Raw genomic sequence first — 21,318 nt, 5'->3', positions numbered from 1 at the left:
ACATATCAGGGTAGGCAGCACTTGGTCTGCAGGTAAACATCACCTGTCCATGTGCTGCTCTTGTGACCATTTCCAACTGTTGTTAGTCAAATACTTGCACTGACATAACAAGATGAAAATTCGAGTCACAGAAACGCACTTCAGAGTTCGACAAATTACAACAGTTCTGGTGCCATCCCCAGGGCTCAGATGTAGGGGCAGGGATACCCCATGCCAGTCTTCCATGTACACTGTGCCAGGCCTGAAGAGACCCTCCCTGGATTACTGGTTTGGCCTGGGCCCCCACCCAGGGCACAAAATGTAGTGCCTGTGCATACAAAAACACCCCTGAATTTAGCACAAGGCACATGCCAGCACCCTCAGCTGTGCTCTGGGTGTGACAGTCGTTCCTGTCCTGTCCCCAGGGACTTCTTGCCCCCACAGTGCCCCCAGAGTCCAGGCCATTGGATTTAATGCTGTCCCCAGCAGTCCCCTGCAGTCTGTGCCACGACAGAAACCCCTGCATCCATACAGGCAATCACAGGGGCTTCTGACTGGAAGGTCTTGCTGGGCTCTGACCAGCTTGTCAGGTCAGTCCTTCCACTGCCCCTTGACAGTGAGTGCAGGCTGAGTGTCACTGCAAACCCTGTTTGAAAACAGGGTTGGAAGAACACTGACCTCCCACTGGTGTGGAACTCCCCCCAGCAACTCTGCGGTGCCTCCACCACCCATCTCACCAGCTCGTAGCTGTTCAGAAGATCTTCAATTACTCTGTCCAAAAAGTGCATCCTGGTTTGCAGTCCCTGCAAAAATGCACCCCAGGAAAGGAGTTAAACCTGTGCCCTCTGGACCGAAGAGACTGTCCAATCTGCCATCTCTAACACAGTCAGTGTGACACAGAACATGAGGTTCCTCAAGGAACTGACTTGGCCAAACCCTGCTGCTCCCCCAGAGCAGCCTTGCAAGTCACAGAAAGGTTCATTCTGACACTGGATTTACACTTCATGCTTCCACCTTGGCCAGCAGTAACAGCAAATATTCCTACATTCAAAGCCTACCCACAAGGAAATTCCTCTCCATTTGCTCTGCCCGCCTCCTCTTTGCCAAATAACTATATTTACCTAATCAAGAGTATTGCTAATGGATTATACACTCCATCTGTTTTGATTCAACACTGACTTGAAGAAAATTAAAGACCTCTCCCTCACTCTCCCTTTCTGCAGTTTATACTGCAGCATGTATGCCAGCTGCTTGTTGGAATCCAGATAATTGAACAGCATTCCCTAATCAGGACACTCAGGGAAAATCACTTCTGACTACCAGGGTTTATTGCTGACTAGACTTTATTAAGACCACTGCTAATACAGATTGTGCTGTGCTTGGAATACATTGAATTTGTTCCTTATCTGGCAGCTTGGGGCTTGATGAGGAATGAAAACAGTGTTTCTTCTGTGTGAGAATCTTGAATACACCTGATTATGGCACAAGCAGGGTCGTCTTCTGCTCCTGGGCAACAGGAGACCCATGATAAGCAATCAGGCATTCTGCTCCTTCAACTTTTTTTTCTCTTCCTCTTTTCTGGGGAAAGTTTACACCATTCATACTTACCACATCTCCCTTCTCTGCTGAAAAGAACAGGTCTCAGCTCTTAGACTCTCTGTCTCCAACCTTTTCCCTACATTTAGGTATTTATTTACTACAATAAATATTCAGTAAGGACTTCCAGATATCAAAGTATTTCCTTCATCCTTTAGACTGTTTTCTTGATATTTTCTGGTTTGCTTGGTTTTAGTGTTTTTTAGTTTTTTATTTTTTTTTTAATAAATAAAATGAAATCCTGGCACCAAAACTAGATACATTCAATTCCACCAACACTACAACAAGAAAATATGTTTGTGTGCATGTGTATTTTTGTACATGCAAAATCATTCTCCCAAATATATTTGCCTTTTATACCATCAAACTCCACGGGAATCCTTTTACCCATCTCACTGAGAATTTATTTGTACTGCTTATCTACCACAATCATGAAAGCCCCTTTCTGACTCAGGAATATGGACCCCTATTTGCTGGAACTCTTTTGTGTTTCGTATTCCTAAAGCTGCAATTTCAAACTTGCCTCACTGAAGTGCTTTTGTGGTTCCCCTGCAGAAAGAGGCCCCAGAGTTCTGCTCTGCTGCCTGTCATCCAGGGCTGCTCAACAGCTGCCACCACAATTGCTTCCAGACCTTATGAAAGCACCAAATAGCTCAGATCACTGCAGAGCAAAAGAATCTCAGACACCTATTTAATGGGGTTTCCCCACTAACTATTACTACAAGAACTTTGCTAACTGGTTCTTAATCCTTTTAGCACATGTTCCAATGATGCAGTAACATTAATTTGGAGCAAGAAGGCAGGATTTTGTGAAGCATTTATGTATACACTCAGTGCTGCTATTATTCCTCAAAGTCACAATGGCTTGACAAGAATTATGTCCCATGAAACCCCCTCAAGAGTCATTTCAGCTCTCAGGACATATCCTGATGTCCCAGGAGCTTCCCCTCTGGTTTCAGATGAATGTGTGGACAAGTAATTCTTTGCTGAGCTTCCCTGGAATATGTGCCTTATCTTCCACAGTTTATCAAAACCTGACATCCTTGGGTCAGGGATTTCTCCAGCCACCTCTTCAGATTCCTTCTAAATATCAGTTACTGAATTGTCCCTTTAGAAAAATCTTAAAATATCAGCTGCTCAACATGCATTGCAGCAGAGTAATGAAGATATCCCAAAACAGCTGATATATTAAGGTTTTTACAAACAGCACACACGTACCTATTAAGTAGCCTGATTTTTATTAGCACAGTGTTGCCATCTTCACCTAGGAACAAAGCTAAATGAGTTAAGGACATTTTTCCAAATGTTCTATTTCTTGTCCTTAAGCTGAACTGTATTTAAGATGTGTCCAAGATTGTGTTTCTCTATCTTGGGTAAATAAGGCCTTATCTGTTGCTGTGCTGGCAGCCTCTGAGGCCAGTGAGGAGCCCTGCTGACTGAATTATGCTCCTGCCCCAGGAATGTGGCTCTAACTCTGGAAGGAGCCACACTGGCAGGCTTGTATGGGAAAAACTCCTCACTGCTGCTGATCTGTCTGGATCTCTGTAGGAACACATAGTTTTGTTTTCACAACCCATTCCTCTGGGGTCTTTCAAAAAAAACTCAGAAAAAAAGTAAGGGACTGGCTGCTTTTGGCCACACAAACCTTGTACATATTTGTCCCCACAACATCACTGGCTGCTGGTTTGAGAGGTACCACCCGAGCCACCACAGCCAGGACCTGGATACCACAACCACCACTGCAGAATCTCATCCCCAGATGTATCCAAATCTCTTTAAATGAGTTGGGTTTTCACTCCCCCAGTGCTAGCACTCAGAAGCTGTTCAAACCTCCCCACACCGACCGATGGAAATCACCTTCCAGTTGCCCACCTCAGCTCACCTGTAGCAATGTCACACTCTGTCTCTCACATCTCACGTCTGACTTAAACCTTTACAACTTTTCTTTTTCTTCCCTGCCACCACTCCCCTTTATCCTTTTTCACTGACTAAACAAGACAGGTTCTTAAAATAGGGTGACCTTACAGCAGGTGACCCAATTTTCTGCTGGAAGCTGCTTGCTCACAACCACACTGCTGCGTGGTCCTTTAATGAAGATAACCCAAAGATAACCCCGACCGTGCTGCCCAGTGATCTCAGCAGATGTTCTGAGCTGTAGAGGGAGCACTTGCACTGCGGAAAAAATCCACAAGTGCCTGCTGACCCCTCCCCTGCAACTTCCAGCAATTTTTAAGCTGGGAAAAATTTGTCGCATGTGGTCGACTATGGCGTTCCATGGGGGGAAGAGAAAAAAAAAAAAAAAGAAAGTGAAAGAATGAAAAGAGGAAGAAAAAACCAAATTCCAAAGCTGGAGTGTGGCAGGCTGCACCCAGCCCAGCCCAAGGAGGAGGAGGAATACATGCTCCTGTCCCATCACTGAACACACATCAACATATGCAGCGAGCACCAGCTCTGTGGAGTACTAATGCATGCACCAGGTTTGAGAGCAGCAAGTCAGAAGGCTTTTCAATGAAGTTCAAATATAGTTACCTTGAAAAGGTGCAAGTGCTTCCAGGAAAAGGAGCAGCCAAACAGATCAAATTGTGGGTGGGTTTTTCTTTTTTCTTTTTCTTTTTTTTTTTTTTACTTTTTTTTCTTTTTTTTTTACTGTTTATTAACAATAAAATAAACTGCTATTTCACTTACCATCAATTTTCTAGTGCAAATCATGAGCAAAATCATTTATTCATTCAAATGAAGAGTATCATCCCCTTTTAGCACTACAGTACAATTAGGATACCCCTCTCACAAAAATGGATTGGTTCTAGGAGAAATGGGCTGGAAACACAGAGATCTTCACAGTACATTGAACCAGGTTTATTGGTCCACTGCCTTGTATCCAATCATGACTATCACAGGCTCTTTGACAAGAGTGGGCAAAAAATCTTGTAGAAAGTAATTTAGAGACACCTGCACAGTTCAAGAATCATCTTCCTACTGCCTGCCATGGCAGAAAAGACTCTGATGTAAAGGCAGAAGACTGACCTTCCTACAGGAAGACCCTATTTCCAAGAGAAGCTGTTGTCTCACCTCCCACTCAGAGAAACACTTTTCCCCCGACAACATTAAAACATAAAAACTAACATGATACTTCAAATCAAATATGTATTTTCAAGACATTCATGCTGTCACTGATATAACTGATAAATTTAATTTCCTTAAAGGGTGAGTCCTGGATATACAGTGTGTGCTGTGGATGTGTGTCCTCCTTTTTTCATGTTTGTAAAGCAACCAAGAGTACACAGTGATTAAGTCATAAAAGTCCATGTGCACAGGAGAGCTAAAGCTATGCTCTGTCTCCACTCTGAAGCAAGTCTTGTCTGAGTTTCAAAGTGCCTTTCTGCTTACTTCTGTTGGACAAACCCACTGGGGAACAAGATGCAGTCCTTCTCTTCCTCATTGTCAGAGTTCCTGCCTTGCCTGTTTTCTCTCCAGCAGACAGCTGATGCATGAGAAACCTCTCACCAGCTCATATCCGTGGAATAATAAATGTACCTGATCACTTTTTGTTGCTGATCAAAGCAAAAACTACATTCTAAAAGCAGAAATCAGGAGACAGAGTCAGCCCCATCAAGTATAAACTGAATATTTTAACATCTGGAAGTTGATTTGAAAAGCTCTTCAGCAAAACCCAGGAATTTTGCAGACGAGGGTGTCAAGGAATGGGATATTAGAAAGCTCTCACCACTGGGATCCAACCTTGCAACCACCTAAACACTGTCCAGCTTATTTGCTCATTGGCTCACTTACTTAAGGCTGTAAAGCTTCATGTCTGTGTAGCAGAAAATAAGAGAGAAGCAGCTCCTGTAAGTCAGCATTAACCAGAGCACTGATCAGTGCATGTGGATCAGAAATGCTCAGAGAAATTCATCTGCTGCCAGCAAACAGCACAGACTCTGAGGAAGAAATGAAGCCATTGCTTTAGATACATCTCACTATCCTAAACTATCACTAACTGCTCTAAAAATCCTTGAAATAGGCACTTTTTTTTTTCTTTTGTTATTCCTTTCTTATCCCAAGCTATGCTGGGGAATGACAGGGAAGTTCTCCTCTCCATGTACCAGCCCTAAAACAGGCAGGGCTCATCAGCTTCTGGTACTGAAACAGAATTGATATGACAGAGAAAAGGCCATTTCAAAACCTTCCAGCCCCTTTAACATTAAAAGATGTCCTTCAGACAGACAATTCAACCAAAATAACTCATCAAATCTTACATCTGCTTTTCTTAATTGGCAAACCCTAACACAGAGAGCTCAGCCACTGCAGATCTACTTGCAGAGGGGTCCCAGTGCCTGAAGCCAGCACAGAAATGAGAGGTACAGAAAATGCAGGCCACTAAAGCCAGAGAGGATCCACCCTGACTGCTGACATGCCAGATGTCAGGAAAAGGCACACAGTTCTCCTGCAGAACCAGGGGAATAAGAGGAGGTGACACTTGGCTGCAGGGACTGGAGAATTGCTGCAGATGAACTAATCCAAACACAGCCCTGCCACAGATCCAACCCGACTGACACTGTGGCTGTGCACCTACAGCCCTTGGGGTGGGAACAGGGAGGGCCACCTTCAGAAAAACTGCACCCAGGACTGTTAATTAATGCACTAATTATGAGCACATATCTTAAAAGATGACAGAATTTTCCACAAAAATTGAAGAACAAAAAAATAGTCACTGCCCTACAGCAGCCACAGAAAGTCATAACTTAATAAGTACTTGTCTTTCTTCCTTTTATATTGTTATTTTCTTCATATTTGAGCACAACAGAGAGATGAATCTGAAATTCATGTAATCCCAGTGTGACATCACATTCAAACTCAGACACAAACTCCCCTCTGGATCTACAGTTTCCTGAGATGGGGAGGGAGAGGACAAGGAGTCCTGGGACCTACAACTGCAACCAGGAACCTACAACCTACAGCAGGAACCTACAGCTCAAAGGGCCTTTCCAAGACACTGTTTGCTCAGCCCACCTGCACTCATCCAGGTGTGCCCATGGAGAAGAGGGAGAGGTTTCACAAATTATCTCCCATGCTTTCTCCAGCAAGAGTTCAGAGGGGTCAGACTTGCTCCAAAACAAGTGCTCTGCATGCTCACAGTCTGTATGTCACAGGAGAACTACAAGTAAGTAATTAAAGAATTACTGAAACCAGTAGCCAGGCTACTCCAATAATAGAAATCCAAAGCAGAAGCAGAAGGGAAGGAAAAGAATTAATTCATCATCTAATTAGAAAGCAACTCACAACCTTCTCTCACTAAGCTAGTGGCAGGAGGCAAAGTGTTCAAATAAAAACAAGCAGTACTGAACAGCAAAGATAGAAAAACAGTGCAAAGAAACCCACTACTGCTGAAATGATGGACTCATGACCTGAAAGCAGATACATTACTAATTTCAACTATTTATGTCCTTTTTTATTGCCTTTTGGCTCTGGTTTGCTCTCACGGGCACATTAGAAGGTTATTAAGAACACAAACAATTAATAATATATCCACAGTCACACCAACTGAATTTTGTTTGTTACTGTGGCCCCAAGAGCCTCTTAAACTTATTGTACTTGGGGCTTTTTCTGAATGGGGGCTAAGACCTGTGTCCATGGACTAGTTCACACACATAAAACAACAATAATATTTTAAAGTTAGTTTCTGGAGAAATAGCAAACCTGGAAATACTGGGTTGTGGGTTCCAGCTCTGATAGCTGCCAGGGGGCAAGAACCAAGGCACCAGAGCTTTGATTACACAGTCCCACACCAAATACCTCCTCTGTCCTTCAAAGAGCCTTTTGGAGCCACAATTTGCAGGAACATTTTCAGCTGTTTGAATTTATCGCAAAAAATGCACACCCACACAAACCACACAATCCACCAACTCCTGTCTTCTCCTGCACTTGAAATGGAGTTTCATGGAGCAAAAGAGGTCCTCTGGAATGTATGGAGTGTCATTCATTCAAAGCCTTGTTCCACACAGCTCCATCCAGCTTCACTGTGAGGCCTGGGTGGAAAAGAAACCCCCTAAAACACAGCCTAAGGTTATGTTGGGAACGACCCCTAACAGCACACAGTGAACTCCTGAGCAGCTCACGAGTCCTGAGCATTTGTGTAGGCAAAAATAAAGCCAACACTGAGAATACCATATTCAGTCATGTAAAAGCAAGAAGTGCCCACACTTATGTGTCCAGAGCCAAACCAGAAGTTCAGTGTACAACAGGAACACAAAATAGAGACATCCGAGCTTCAGAAGGTGAAATTTGGATTTAAAAACAAACAAACAAACAAACAAACAAAAAACTACCAATCTAGCATTTTGCTAATGTTTTTTATTTTTATTAGCAAAGTGTAAATCAATCCCTTCTGAACATCTCACTGTGAGCAAACTGCAGGATGGAGTAAGACAGGTCCAAGTCTGACCTGTATCTAGTTCAAGTGTAGTTCCAGAGCTGGGCACAGGCCCAGCCCCATTTCGTTCACCCACAGCATTAACTACACACCTGGAAAGCAACTAGATTCACCAAGTTGATCTGACAAGAATAAATGTTTGGAGTTTATTTTGGTGGGGTTGGTTTTGCCAGGCCAAGTTTCCAAACAGGCTGATTCTAAGGCCACATCATCACTGTGTGCAACAGAAGGAACAGCAGTGGGATCACATGAATTAAAAAAAAAAATTAAAAAATCTATCTATAGTGGAAGAGCAGAGAGGGGGCAGTGGGATGGGACTGACCTCATTTTTCACAGGTGCTGAAAATTATATAAAATTAAACGCAATGTAGAAACAAACTTTTAAAGTAACAGCAAGGAATTAAATGAAACAATCCTGTAGCTGTTATTGAGAATACAAATGAACTTCTTGATGCCTGAGCCAAGTCACTGAATTGACAACTCTTACTTCCATTAAAGCTGTAAATAAGCAGTCTAGAAAAACTCTGTGTGTGTTCCTCTGGTGCTGTGTGACATATTCACATCCTAAGTATTTACTGAGCAGTCCCCATGTTTGAATACAGTACAGCAAGGTATGACCACAATCCAGAACTGCATCAACTCCTTGCTAGGAAATGCAGAAAGAACCCTGAGCTGTCACTGAACTGAGAGTTAATTCACGAGGAGAGGAGGAAATGGTAACACCAACCACGAGACTGCCAACAAATTTCAAACTTAACAATTCTGACACAGCTGCACGCCTGTGCAGAAGCAATATTTATGTGGACAGTTCAAAAGCAAAGCAAAGTAACTTAACAGAGCTCCAGGGTCCTGCTTTGAGGTCAATAGAAAAACCATTTGTGACTGACCTAAACGTTACTTACCTGCTAGGAGACGAGTGCTACAACACCAGGCATCAGCTTCCAAGCATTTCCTGAGACCAGATCCAGAAGAGGTGCTCATTTTCTCTGTTATCATAGGGCCTGTAGCAAAAAGCAGAGCTCAGTCTAATCAGCAGCTTCAAGGCAATAATTTCACACCACTCGGCTGAGGCAGAACTTCACAGCTCATCAGGTAGCAAGTGGAAAAATCATTTTTGTCCTAAATTAGTTTCTTTTCCCCTAGTGAAGATACCATCAAACCCCCTGTCATCAGGTTTTATTGGAGGCCTGTCTAGTGTAGAGGCTGTGCACAGGAAGAGATTTCATCACAGAGCTCAACACTCACTGACCAGTGACCACAAATTCTCACTTCTGCTCATCAGTGCTCTGAAAGATGCTAATAAACATCATTATGGATAACAGCCTGTGTGTGTGTGTTCTTAATACAGGCCATAGAAATGGTCTGTGCACAGTAAAAGGAGCATGTGCTCAGCTGTAACACAGCAAATAAAAAGCCCAGGTTGGCTCTGGCAGCCTGGACCTCACCCTGCAGGCACAGGGACACCTTGCCAACAGCTGGGCTGCCTGAAACCTTCCCATCCCATGTTGATTTTTCCTACAGTTCAACCAACATAAAGATGCCCACATAAAACACTCCAGGCAAAGCCTACCTGGCAAGGAGGTTTGAATGCCTTCATTAAGGCAGAGGCAGGTTAGAGAAATTCCACACAAACCACTTTCACCTGTAGGGATCCCAGCTCCTGCCATCACTCCCTTGGCAAACAGCACAGGAAGGATGGTATGATGTGAGAGTGGCTAGTTTAGCCACAGCCTTCAGTAAGTTCACTGCACCTCTGTGATCCCTACAGCTCTCAGCAGTAATATACTTTGTTGTTTTGTTATTTTTAAATCTAAACCAGTCACTTTTAAACTGACCATGGGTGAGATTGTCACTTTAATGGGTAATGAGCTTCTGCAATAAAATCTACATATTACAAAAAGTCCAATCCTGCAAAGAACTGTGTGCTGTGGCTCAGTCACAGTGAAACCACCCAGGAGGTACCAGCTCATGAGCAGCTGACACCAAAACACCCTACTCTGGTTATCCTGATCAGACAGCCTCTGCTACAGGAAGGTTCCACAGAATCCAAGATTCACAAAATTAACCAACACAACACAATCCTATTCCTTGTACAGTTAAATCATGATGTACAGTGGTACAGAACCACCTCAGGAAATAAGAATTATTAGCCTGCAAAAATAGAAGTTGAATCCTACTGCTCTAGACTACTTCCGTACCAAAGGCAGCATCCAAGTTGTGCCTTTGCTTACATTCATATCCAAAACCAGTAGGGACTATCCAGAAAAGAAGATCCACAGTAAATCCCCTGAAAACTGACTGCAGTTCCAGCTTGTCTCTGTAACACTGGCACTCTGTTACCTCTTATCTGCTGTAGGATGTCCAAAGCTGCATGTCTGGTCAGACTCCTACAGCATCAACATATGAGGGAAGTCACTGCATTGTGTGCACCAGAGAAAACCCCAGACTCCAGCTAAGAGAGAGGATTTGCTAATTCCAGCCTCCTCACACCCACCAAAGATGGGCACTTTGGGCCCCTCACACACTTTCTTGCAAATGTTATAGTGGGATTTGGCTCCAGGGGCAGAAGAGGTGAATGTAAGAGCCAAGTTTTCAAGCACAGCCTGGAATATGGAATGGCCTGGAGATCTGCACCCCCTGCCTTGGGTGATGCTTCCACAGCTGCCCTTGCCAGCCTAGGAAGACACATTTGTGAACTGTTCTGTTCCTTCCCAGAGGTATGAAGAGGCAGGTTTTGCACAAAGGGAAATAGTTCCTGAAAATTTAAACACCTTTACGATTAGAACCCTAATTTCCAGGAAACATAAACACTTCTCTCAGACCAGTTAGGAGAGCAGAACTCAGAATTAAACAAATAGCTTCCTAAAGCCTTGTCTGGGAGGCCTGACAATGCTCATGTGGTGTACAGAGACAGTAACCTTTCCAACAGAACTACAGAGAAAACCACCCAATTCTCCACTCCCCTGGGCACAGTATCTAAGGCCCCTCATGTAACTGCCTCCAAGCTGAACTGCACCTTCCTATGCAGATCCTGAAATCCAAAGGGTTTACTCAGGCCTTATACCAGGTGCTCTGCTCTGTACATGAGCAGCAGACTCCACTGACAAAGGTTTTCAGACACCCTCAATATACAGATGGATTTAGGATCTCATTTTCAGTTCTGACCTGCTCTCTCCTCCCTTACTGAAGGGCCAGGTCCACATGGCTCTGTGCACTTGAGCACTTCAAGGGCAGTGTCACAGTCACTCAGCAGCTTAGGGACAGGCAGACAGGCTTCCAGACAGGTCACTTACTCAAGCTAGTTTGAAATACTCTTTTTCCTCTTTCTCCTCCCTTCTTTTTCAGAGCAGAGTTGTTTTTCTGCCTCTCAGGCTGAAGGGCAGGGAGGCAGCCATGCATACACGGATCTAGCAGCTAACTGTGCTTGATTCCCTCTGGCAGCCCTGTCAGGACCTCGGCGCTCATATTTACGAGATGTCACTCCAGGAAAGGTTCTTACACCTGTACTGAGCCCCTTCAAAATTCACAGCCAGGAAATATGCATTACAAATCAAAAGTCTTTTAATTTCAATTCTCATTCCTTGCTGCCTTTTTTTTTTTTTTTTTTTTTTGAGAGGAGCCCAAGATAAAAGTTCACCCTGGTCTTCCACAACAACACATGTGGGTTTCCTGAAGATTTCTGAAAAAAAATTCAAGTCCTGTAGCAGCTCTCCCTGGCCTCAGAAAACACACATGACCCTCTCTCTAGCTGCACCAGAGCAGCATTCTAACAAACTCCTCCTTAGTATTATTGTGGGAAATTCCCTGACCTGGAAAGGAGATTATTCCTTGGAGTTCTGACCAAACCAGATCACTTTCCTTCTCACCAGCACACTTCTCAACAGGGAAGCATGAGTAATTTCTCAGCTATCTTTTCCTTTTTAAATATACTTACTAACATCCCAGTTGGGCAAAATGCTTTCAGGGCTGAACACAAGCCTCTGTGTTTTCAAGTCTGGCAACAACCAGCAGGCACTGATATTTCCCTGGGGCTCCCAGGGAGAAGCCCTGAAATACTGGTTACCTTTGTGAGCTCCAGCAGGAACAGCCTCACATGGAGCCAGAGGAAATGCTCTCAGAGATATTCCACATTGCAGCTTACCTGATCTACAGTGCAGGCAATGAACCAGAATTACATATTCCACAAAACACAAAGTGCAGGAGCATGTGCTCCTTGCTGTGTGTGGAAGTCCCTACTCAACTGCCACCTTTGAGAGCAGGTGCTCTCTAATCCTCACTTAAACCCTAGCTCCCTTCCTCTCCCACAGGATGCAGGCTCACTCAGCCTTTCAGAAAATTCACTCATTTCCCTGACTTCTGTATGGGCTTTGTCAGCTTGGACTGGAAATGCCTTCAATACTGCATGCTGTGCCAAGTGTCATACAGTAGGGCATGGGGTAATTAAAAGGAGCAGATAATTTTGACTGAAAGGCAATGAAACCTGAGCTTTGAAAGGAGCAGGGAAGGACTCATTTGTAAGAAGCTCTGCTGTGATAAGAAATTTAAAATTAGCATGTGGGTTGCAATCAGGATAACGTGCTGTTGGATACAGTGGTTACTATGGCAGGCATGCTGAGAGCTGCAGAGGCTTTGTGCTCCTCGCACAGAACGTGTGTGTAACAGAACACATTCATGTCCAATCTATCAATTCTTCATTTGCAATTCAAAAGCAACCCAGGTTTGGCTCCCCACACCTTCTATCAGCAGCCACAAATGAACATGAGTACTGAAAACAGTCCACACCTACACATGGACTTTAACTCTCGAACAAAAACATGGAAGCAATTTGTTTTCTGCAGTTTCACAACTAAAACTCTCGCTGCTGGGGCTGTCAGGACTTCTCAGCTCGATCACTAGAGCCTCCCCTCTCCAGGCTCTCCCACACCCGTGCTGTCCTCTCCTATCCACACCCATGGGACAGCTGCTGCCCACAGCTTCCTCAGGCTCACACCACACCATGGCTCCTTCCTTCTCTCTCCTCAGCTCCTTCTCCTCTATTCATGGTATTCAGACTTGCTGCCTCCCTCAAACTGTCCCCTGTCACATCCTACCCTCTGCCCAGCTCACAACATGGGCCTTTCTTCAGTTCACCCAGGCCTCCTTCTGACTTGCAAAAAGTCATCCAGATGCACAGTTTAAGAGCTGGTCTACAAGTTTCTTTCTAACAGCTTCCTAAAATCACACTATAATGCTTATAAAGCAGACAGATGGATTTGGAGTAATGCTCTAACTATGCTATCTCCAGTTCCTTCGATCCTAGGATTTGAAAATTATGTAAAAATCAAAATTTAAATCCCCACATTCTTCATCTGCCTCATAATATTTGCATCCTTAGGATCTAAAAAAAATCCCAACCAAAACCCAAACAAACAAACAAACAAAAACTCAACACCCTCTCTCAAAAATAACCCAAAATCAAATAAAAAATTACAAACCCTCCTACCAGATTGTTGCTGGCAGCACAATTTGTGAGAGGTACAGCTCCCTCCGAGCTCTCTTTAAGTTTTTACACCTTACCAGTCCTCATTCCTCAAACTGAGCTTGCTCTAGCACTGTTAAGGGATCTGGAGATGCAAACCAAGAAACACTTTTGGTTGTTACAGTGGGTCAGTCTTTCTCAACTGTGGTGCTCAAAATTATCTTCCAAGTCAGTCACTGGGATTCATACAGGTTCTAATATCCTCTATCGAGAGTGACAATCAGAACTCATAATTTTCTGTGTATAATTGCCTCTGAAATTCCAAGCTGTAGTTTCAAATCTTCACTTGTGAGAAGAAAAGTATAAACTTGGAAAGTTTTTACTCAAAGAAAAGAAACTGTTATTTTTTACACTTATAAAAACCCCACCTCATAACATGAGAAAGTTTTGAGGGAGGAGAAAGAACAGTCCATCTGGAGATGGTAATAAATCTGACAAGAGACAGAAATTCTAGGCTCAAAGACAGAACTTCATTATATTAGGAAAAATGACTAATTACCTTGTGATTCATGCACCCTAATGGAGTTTGAGAGTTCAGTCTGCCCCATCAGTGTCATCAAATCATTGTCCCCTCAAAATTATGGCTCCTTGCCTGCTCTGTAGATCAGGAAAGTATGATAGAATAATTGGGTATTTAAACGGGGTGACAATAATTTTAAAGAGCAATTCTGTGTTTTTTACACGCCTCAATAGGCCATTTTCTAAAATGCTTTGAGGAAAATCTTCTGAAGTTAGTAACATTCACTTTTTGGGGGCCTAAATGAAGATCCAGTAAGAGCCAGCTTTTATTTACACTTAACGACTTTGCAGGTCCTCACATCATCAACAGTGAGTAGCTCCTGTCTTACCTCACTGTTGAAATGACCAATTATGGCAGAGCCCAGGGGTGAGGCAAAACCCATTTTCCTTTCTCATGATCTACGTTACAGCATTCATTACAGCAGGGGCTCGTTGTGTTCTGTGTTTTTACAGCACAACAAGGGAATACTTGATGAACAAGGATACAAATGCTACAGCACTTCAAAATAACAAGAGGCACGAAAACCTGCAGCATTTATCAGTATCAAAACCCAAGACAGGGCAGGTATTTTTGCTGTTTTGTTTTGTTTGTTTGTTTGTTTGTTTTTTAATTATTTAAGCCAGAAGCTCTGCAGAGAGAGGAAACAACTGAGTTCTTAAACAGATGAGAAAGGCACACTGACCTCCTAGGTCACTGTTTTAAGCAAGTTTCCATGCAATTCTTTATTACCACACACCAGCACTTAACAATACAAAGGACCTTAAATGTGATAGGCGGAATAAGTTGGCCTGTGTTCAACATTTAAATGGAAGCTCCCTGATATGGCTGAGGAATCAGAGGTGCCTGCAGCTATCTAGATGGCAGGGAGATCAAGACAGAGTAAGAGAGAGAAGAGGTGGGCAATTAATCAAGACCACCTTTCCATTTATTTTGTCACAGAGCATCCTCTCTGCCAGCAGCCTGTGCATCAGCCAGCTTTGGCATACTTCCAGCCAACTGTAGCCAACACTTCCCTGTGTCACCTGTTTATAAACAGCATTGCAGAGTGTCCTGGTTTAATGACAATGTGTTCAGGAGGTGGGACCTCTGGTGAGGTAAAATCCCCCTTCTCTTCTGCCTGTTTCCCTCCCCCCAAAATATTGACCAATATTTTGAAGTTACAAGGAGTCTGAATGAGGGAGGAGAAAAAGATGACAATTTTAGTAAAAACAACCCGGAGAAGAAAATAGAACAAACAAACCCAAACAATAACAGAACCAATGTCACCTAGACACTCCTGTCCCGTTTGGTTAAACCGGGAAGAACCTGGAATAATAAAAAAGGACAAGTCCCAGTGCCACCGAGACGGCAGCGCCGGTCCCGACGGACACCCGTGAGGGACAGTGATGGAGCCGGAGCGGCACCGGGAACCCCTCAGAGTCCTCTCCCGTCATGGGAGCCACGGCGACAGGAATTCCTGCCCGGCAGGAAAACTGCGGCCGAAGGAAGCGGCGGTGCCGGGAACTCCTGGGAAGCGCTGGCAGCGGTCCCGGCTCGGTCCCCGCTCCCGGGACAAGGACAGAGCGCACCAGCTCCAGAATCGCTGGGGGGGTGTCATCCTCTCCTCCCTGAGCTCTTGCGATCACCTCAGGGATCCCCTTCCCACTCCTGCCCCTGCCCCCGGCACAGCCCGGTGGGGTGGGGGTGCCTTTCGTGCTTCCCAAACTGCAGGATGATATGAAAAAATTAAACAAACAAAAGTCGTCCTCATTTAGCTAAAGGATAACACAGTGTCTGGAGAACAGCAGCTACGGGCACCTCCTGGCTTCTGCTCTTCTCCACTATTCCACATGGAAACCTGCACTGGGTCACCTTCATGTAATCCAGGATTCCTGGGGGAGAAATGGTCCTTTATAACAACGTCGGGATGTGCTGCCTTTCTGTCACCTCCCACCCTGCAGCAAGGGAAGCAAATGTAATGGACGCTCAGAGAAGAACCCAGGCTTACCCCAGCCTCGCTCTCCAGGAGGTGGCAGACACCTTTGGGATGTGGTTCAGAGCATCTCTGTACTCCTCTTTAGGGGTATGAAGGGAAGGAAGGTCACAATCTCTCTACAGTTACTGAAGTTCCCACATAACAGTCACTGGGTTTCAATGATGGAGTTTTTCCTGCCACCACAAAAGAGCTTTGGATTCCATCCTACCCTTAAAAAGCCTGACATGGTTTGGCAACCAGCAGCTTGTCTGTCTTTATGCCCTTATGCTTATTCTCTCCAACCCTTGCCCTCCAGCTTTCCAAACATTTCAGCATCATTTCAGTCCCGGATACCTTTGCCTTAAATACCAAAGGTAGTATATGACTGAATCTATGGAAGTGCCTAAAGCATCAGACACCTTACAGGCAAAGTTCTTCCCATAAGACATCTGTGCTCAAAAAAACCCAAATAGGACATCAGTATGAGAAGAAGGACTGAGGGGAAAACACCCTAGACAACCAGAAAACAGATTTTGGGAGGAAGAAACACACTTAAGCACTTTTAACACACAAAAGGCAGCTCTGGATTATCTAAGAAGTGAACGATAGAGGCAAGGGCTGCTGTAAGGAACACACCATCTCCCACCTACCACCTTCCCATCCCACCTCCCCATCCAAGAAGATGACTGCCTCACTGCAATGAATACTCTCATTGCCAGTTTCTTTGGGTTTTGGCTAATCCAGACATGCAGGTCACCTCTACAAAGAACAAGGAAGAAAGATGAAACAATTTGTTTTCACAAAGAAGCCACAGAGGGTGGGGGGGAAACAACCCAAACCCCAGAAAATATAAGACAGCTAATAAGATTCCTGAACACAGAGAAAACAAACAAAAAAGAAATATGCTGATGTGGTTTGTGATTCCAGTCCTGCCACAGATGTTACAGGCACTGTGAATTGTAAGTGCTTCTACTTAATAGAGTTATTTTCCCTTGTCAAGATGACTAAAATATACACAAAAGCAAGAATGGGCCTAGAGCAGAAAGCCCCTAACATGCAACTGCTAACAAATGGCAGATCATGATGAGACAGTAAAGCCTGTTGTGTTGGCATGTAAACAGAAAGCTTTATTTAATGCTGTAATTGTTCCTCCCAAACACTGTCCCTGTGGATGCATGGTTTGATTTTCTTGTGAAAGTCCTTAAATGTACATATAAGAAGTCAAGACAACACGAACACATCTGCAGAGTTTAGCTGGCAGGCCAGCAGCCATCCCTGCTGGAGAACATTGCAGTACCACACACAGCCCATGCCACAAAGCTCAGCTTGGCCAGAGTTTTAGCCCACCAGGGCCTGTCCCTGTCTCTGTGTGCTGCCTCGGCAGAGCTAATCCTGGATTTGTTCCTCACTGGAGAAGGCAGCCATGCTATGCCTTTCCCTGCCCATGGCATGGCACACAGCACTCGCCAGAGCAGAGGCAGGCAGGTGATAGATGGTAAAAACAACCTCTAAATTATTAAGACACTGCAAAGAAGAAACAAAAAAGCCTGAATGTGCTCAGATCAAACCCTGTTTCCAAAAGATTATGGATGTCTCTCTCTAAGGGTACCACTGAAGAACTACAGACCAGGCCATGCCCATCAAGGCCAGGACTTCAGCCAGCACTCTGGCCCCCTGTTTTACATACATACTTTCCTTTGAAAAGCTTTCCACGTGGAAGAGCAAAATCATTTGCCTCACAACAGTATTCAGAAACAAATGCATGGAAAACTATCCAGAACAGTTGCAATAAAGGCTCTAGTGATAACATCAGGGAGGATCCTATCAAGAGTTTCTCCTCAAACAGGATCACTGTCTCCATTTTCACCCCTGAAACAACTAAATGTTGGTCATTTTAGCTATTTCAGAAGGTCAGATTACCCTCAAAACAGAGGACTCTCGAATTTTTGCAATCACGTCACACTTGATCTTGAGCAAAACCTAACAACCAGCAGAACTCTCAGTCCAGAACATTGCATACCTCTCCCAGTGGCACAGCTTTCCAAGATCTAGGTTGTGCAGTCTTGGAGCAAAGCCTCCATTAACTAGCCCCAGTAGCAGCATGGCTTTAGTACTTCCAGTAACAAAAAAGGTTTGGTGATTCATTAACCTGGTAAAATTTAAAAGCCTACACAAAGTTGTGGCTAATTGGCATCAGTTTATAAATTCTCACTTAGCACCCAAATATTTGATATTAAGGAAAGAAAAAAAACATAATCAGTAGAAATCAACACTGACGGGGGCTGCCCTAACATGTAAAACATCTGAGCATTCACCAGTTTGGCTGTGAGCTCTTGTTCAGAAAACAATGTCTGGCAATAATTATCTGATCCCAAAGTAAGGGCTCTACAGGGAAGTTATTTACCCTCTCACAAAGGCCATGTGATTTATACATGTTGTCATTGCCTATGCCAGAAAACTGATGACTGATTACCACATATTCATTTCATGATCAGGTATCCACACTGAATTAACTAGATTAGGCTGCATGGAATTTCTTTACCATTTACAGCACAACTGAGTATAACATTTGGTTTAAATCAATAAAAAGAAGGTACTTTTAAATGGAATCCAGCAAGAACTAGAATATGTTAAATCCACCTGAATTAAATATTTATTATTTATCACTATTACTCATTTACTGCACAAACATATGGATTCCATAACTATAATCTGATACAATGTATTAGTGGGGAGGGCAAAATAAATATATAAATAACATGTAGTTCATTAAACATTTGCAAAGCACTGCTATCCCTCATCCATTCCCAGCTCGTGGAGGACAGGTATTCAACTTTTCCCTTGTGTTGTTGGCTGGATATTGATTAAAAAGCATCTCAGTTCTGCAGCTCCCTGTGCAAAGGTCACAAGATCCCTGACTGGGATATTGCATGCCCTCCATCCCTGGGGACAGATCTTCTGCAGAGGAGGACTATGGGGTGGGCAAGGGTAAGGCAGGGACATGAAAGCACTCAAGAGTAGAAAAGCTTTTGAGAAGCATCAGAGAGAGAGAGAGAAATGAGTAAATTCATGTCAGACAAAGAATTCCTAAGCCCTAAGAAACATACACTTAAGTATCACACACCAAAGCTCCTGAATATGCTAAAGTATAGTCTGATTAATGAATAAATATTGATAATCTTATTCATTTTAGGCTTATAGATGATGCAAAATATGAAGGCATGATCTCTTTTCCAAGCCACATACTTCCCAGATCAATTAAAGCACACTTCTCTTGCTAGAGAAGCCTTCCTCACTGGAATCTCTGATTGCTTTAACAGATACATAGCAATGCTCTATTCAATACTGTTCAATTCATGAATATTTCATGACTACACCTCTTTTAATTTGAAGTTTATGAAATAACTACTATAGTAAAACTCAAACTGTTTTACTGTTAAGCCCACAATATATTTTTTTGAGTTTGTGTATGAATGTGTCTTAGTTTCCCCTTGAGCTGAGAAGGTCTAAGCTGATATGCTGGCTTGTACCAGCTGTGTGATGCTCCCAGCTAATTTCTGGCAAGTTGAAGTCCCCCATAAGGACAAGGGCAGTTGACTTGGAAGTGTCCCTTAGTTCCTCAGAATACCTCGTGGGTGTCATCGCCCTGGCTGGGAGGTCTAGAGCAGAATCCCACAATGACATCCACATTATTTGCTTGCCCCAGGGGCTCCCAAGTGTGAGCTCCAGACATTCCAGCCCTTCCATCATATACAGTGCCACCCCTCCACCTCTCCTGCCCTGCCCATCCCTCCTGAAGAGCCTGGAACCATCCAACAGGCACTCCAGTCACAGGGCTCATCCCACTTATGCAGTGATGTCAAATCTCTGGGACTGGGCCAAAGGTTCCAGCTCCTCCTGTGTGTGATCAATCAGTGTAGAAAACTGCTGGCATTTCAGCGTTAAAGAAGACTTGCTCTGCTTTTCCTCCTCCAGCAGACAGTGGCAAGAAAGAGGTTATTAAAGAGTTAAAGTAACTCTGTGTGAGATCGTAAGCCAGAGAAACAAAACACAACCTCTAACAAAAGCTCAGTACCACCTCCTCTGACAGGGTACAGTCGAGATCAACTTTTCTATTCAGGGAGAGCAGGCTGTCACCTGGGGCAGCAGAACAGCCAGGGGCTGCTTATTGTTAGGGGAACAGCAGGATGTAAAGGAGGGCACTTACCAATTAACCTGAGGCAGCACATCCCCCAGAAGCAGCCCTGGATAGTGTAAAATGACCAGACAGAATAGAAACAGGGACATCCTGGACACAAGCATAAAGAAACTGAATAATCATCAGTGTGGCCAAGGAAAAAATCAAACTCTGGAGGTCATCCCCTCAGTAATTAATTTCTCTGCTTCTTTTATCCCTCCTTCAAGCATCCTTTCTGCACTTCCACACGCTTGCTAGCTATCCTTCCTCCTCTCCTTTTCCTGGAGGTTTCCATTGAGAGGAAGAAACACATTAAAGATGGTGCAAAAAGACCATGTGCAAATGAAAGCAATTTGCCAGCACAGACTTCTTGTGCCAGAGCATCCTCCAGGCTTTTGGGAAGGCAAAGGAGACAAAGAGCAGTTTCAAAGGGGAACAGCACAGGACCCCACGCAGCAGGACAAGCTGTGTCAGTACCTCGGCAGCCGCGCTGTCTGCAGGGAGGGAATGGAGCCGGGAATTTCCTCCGGCAGCTCGGCAGAGGGACCATCCCAGTCATGGCGAGAGGCAGCCCCGGAGAGCGGGACAGGAGGGCTCCTGGCAGAGGGAGCTGGGAGGGACTGACCGCAGGACTGTGCCGGCCCCTCCCCGGGACCACAGGGGGAGGGACCTCTGTAAGATCCCAGGGGAACCCCTCAGGATCCCAGGCGAACCCTCAGGATCCCAGGGGAACATCCTCAGGATCCCAGGGGAACCCCTCAGGATCCCAGGGGAACATCCTCAGGATCCCAGGCGAACCCCTCAGGATCCCAGGGGAACCCCTCAGGATCCCAGGGGAACATCCTCAGGATCCCAAGTGAACCCCTCAGGATCCCAGGTGAATCCCTCAGGATCCCAGGGGAACATCCTCAGGATCCCAGGGGAGCCCCACAGGATCCCAGGGGAACCCTCAGGATCCCAGGAGACCCCCTCAGGATCCCAGGGGAACCCTCAGGATCCCAGGCATTCCTCTCACACTGTCACTCACCTGAGCCCTCTACCTGTACCTGCACAGCCCCTCAGACAGGTGTAGTGGAAGGTGTGAGCTGTCATAATGCTTTGGTAAAATCACAGTGTTGTTACTTGCTACACTTTGCATAAATATCTT

Source organism: Manacus vitellinus, unplaced genomic scaffold, assembly GCF_001715985.3.
Source record: "Manacus vitellinus isolate BGI_N305 unplaced genomic scaffold, ASM171598v3 scaffold_60_pilon, whole genome shotgun sequence".
NCBI classification, from domain to species: domain Eukaryota; kingdom Metazoa; phylum Chordata; class Aves; order Passeriformes; family Pipridae; genus Manacus; species Manacus vitellinus.
Note: the sequence above shows the minus strand (reverse complement) of the source record.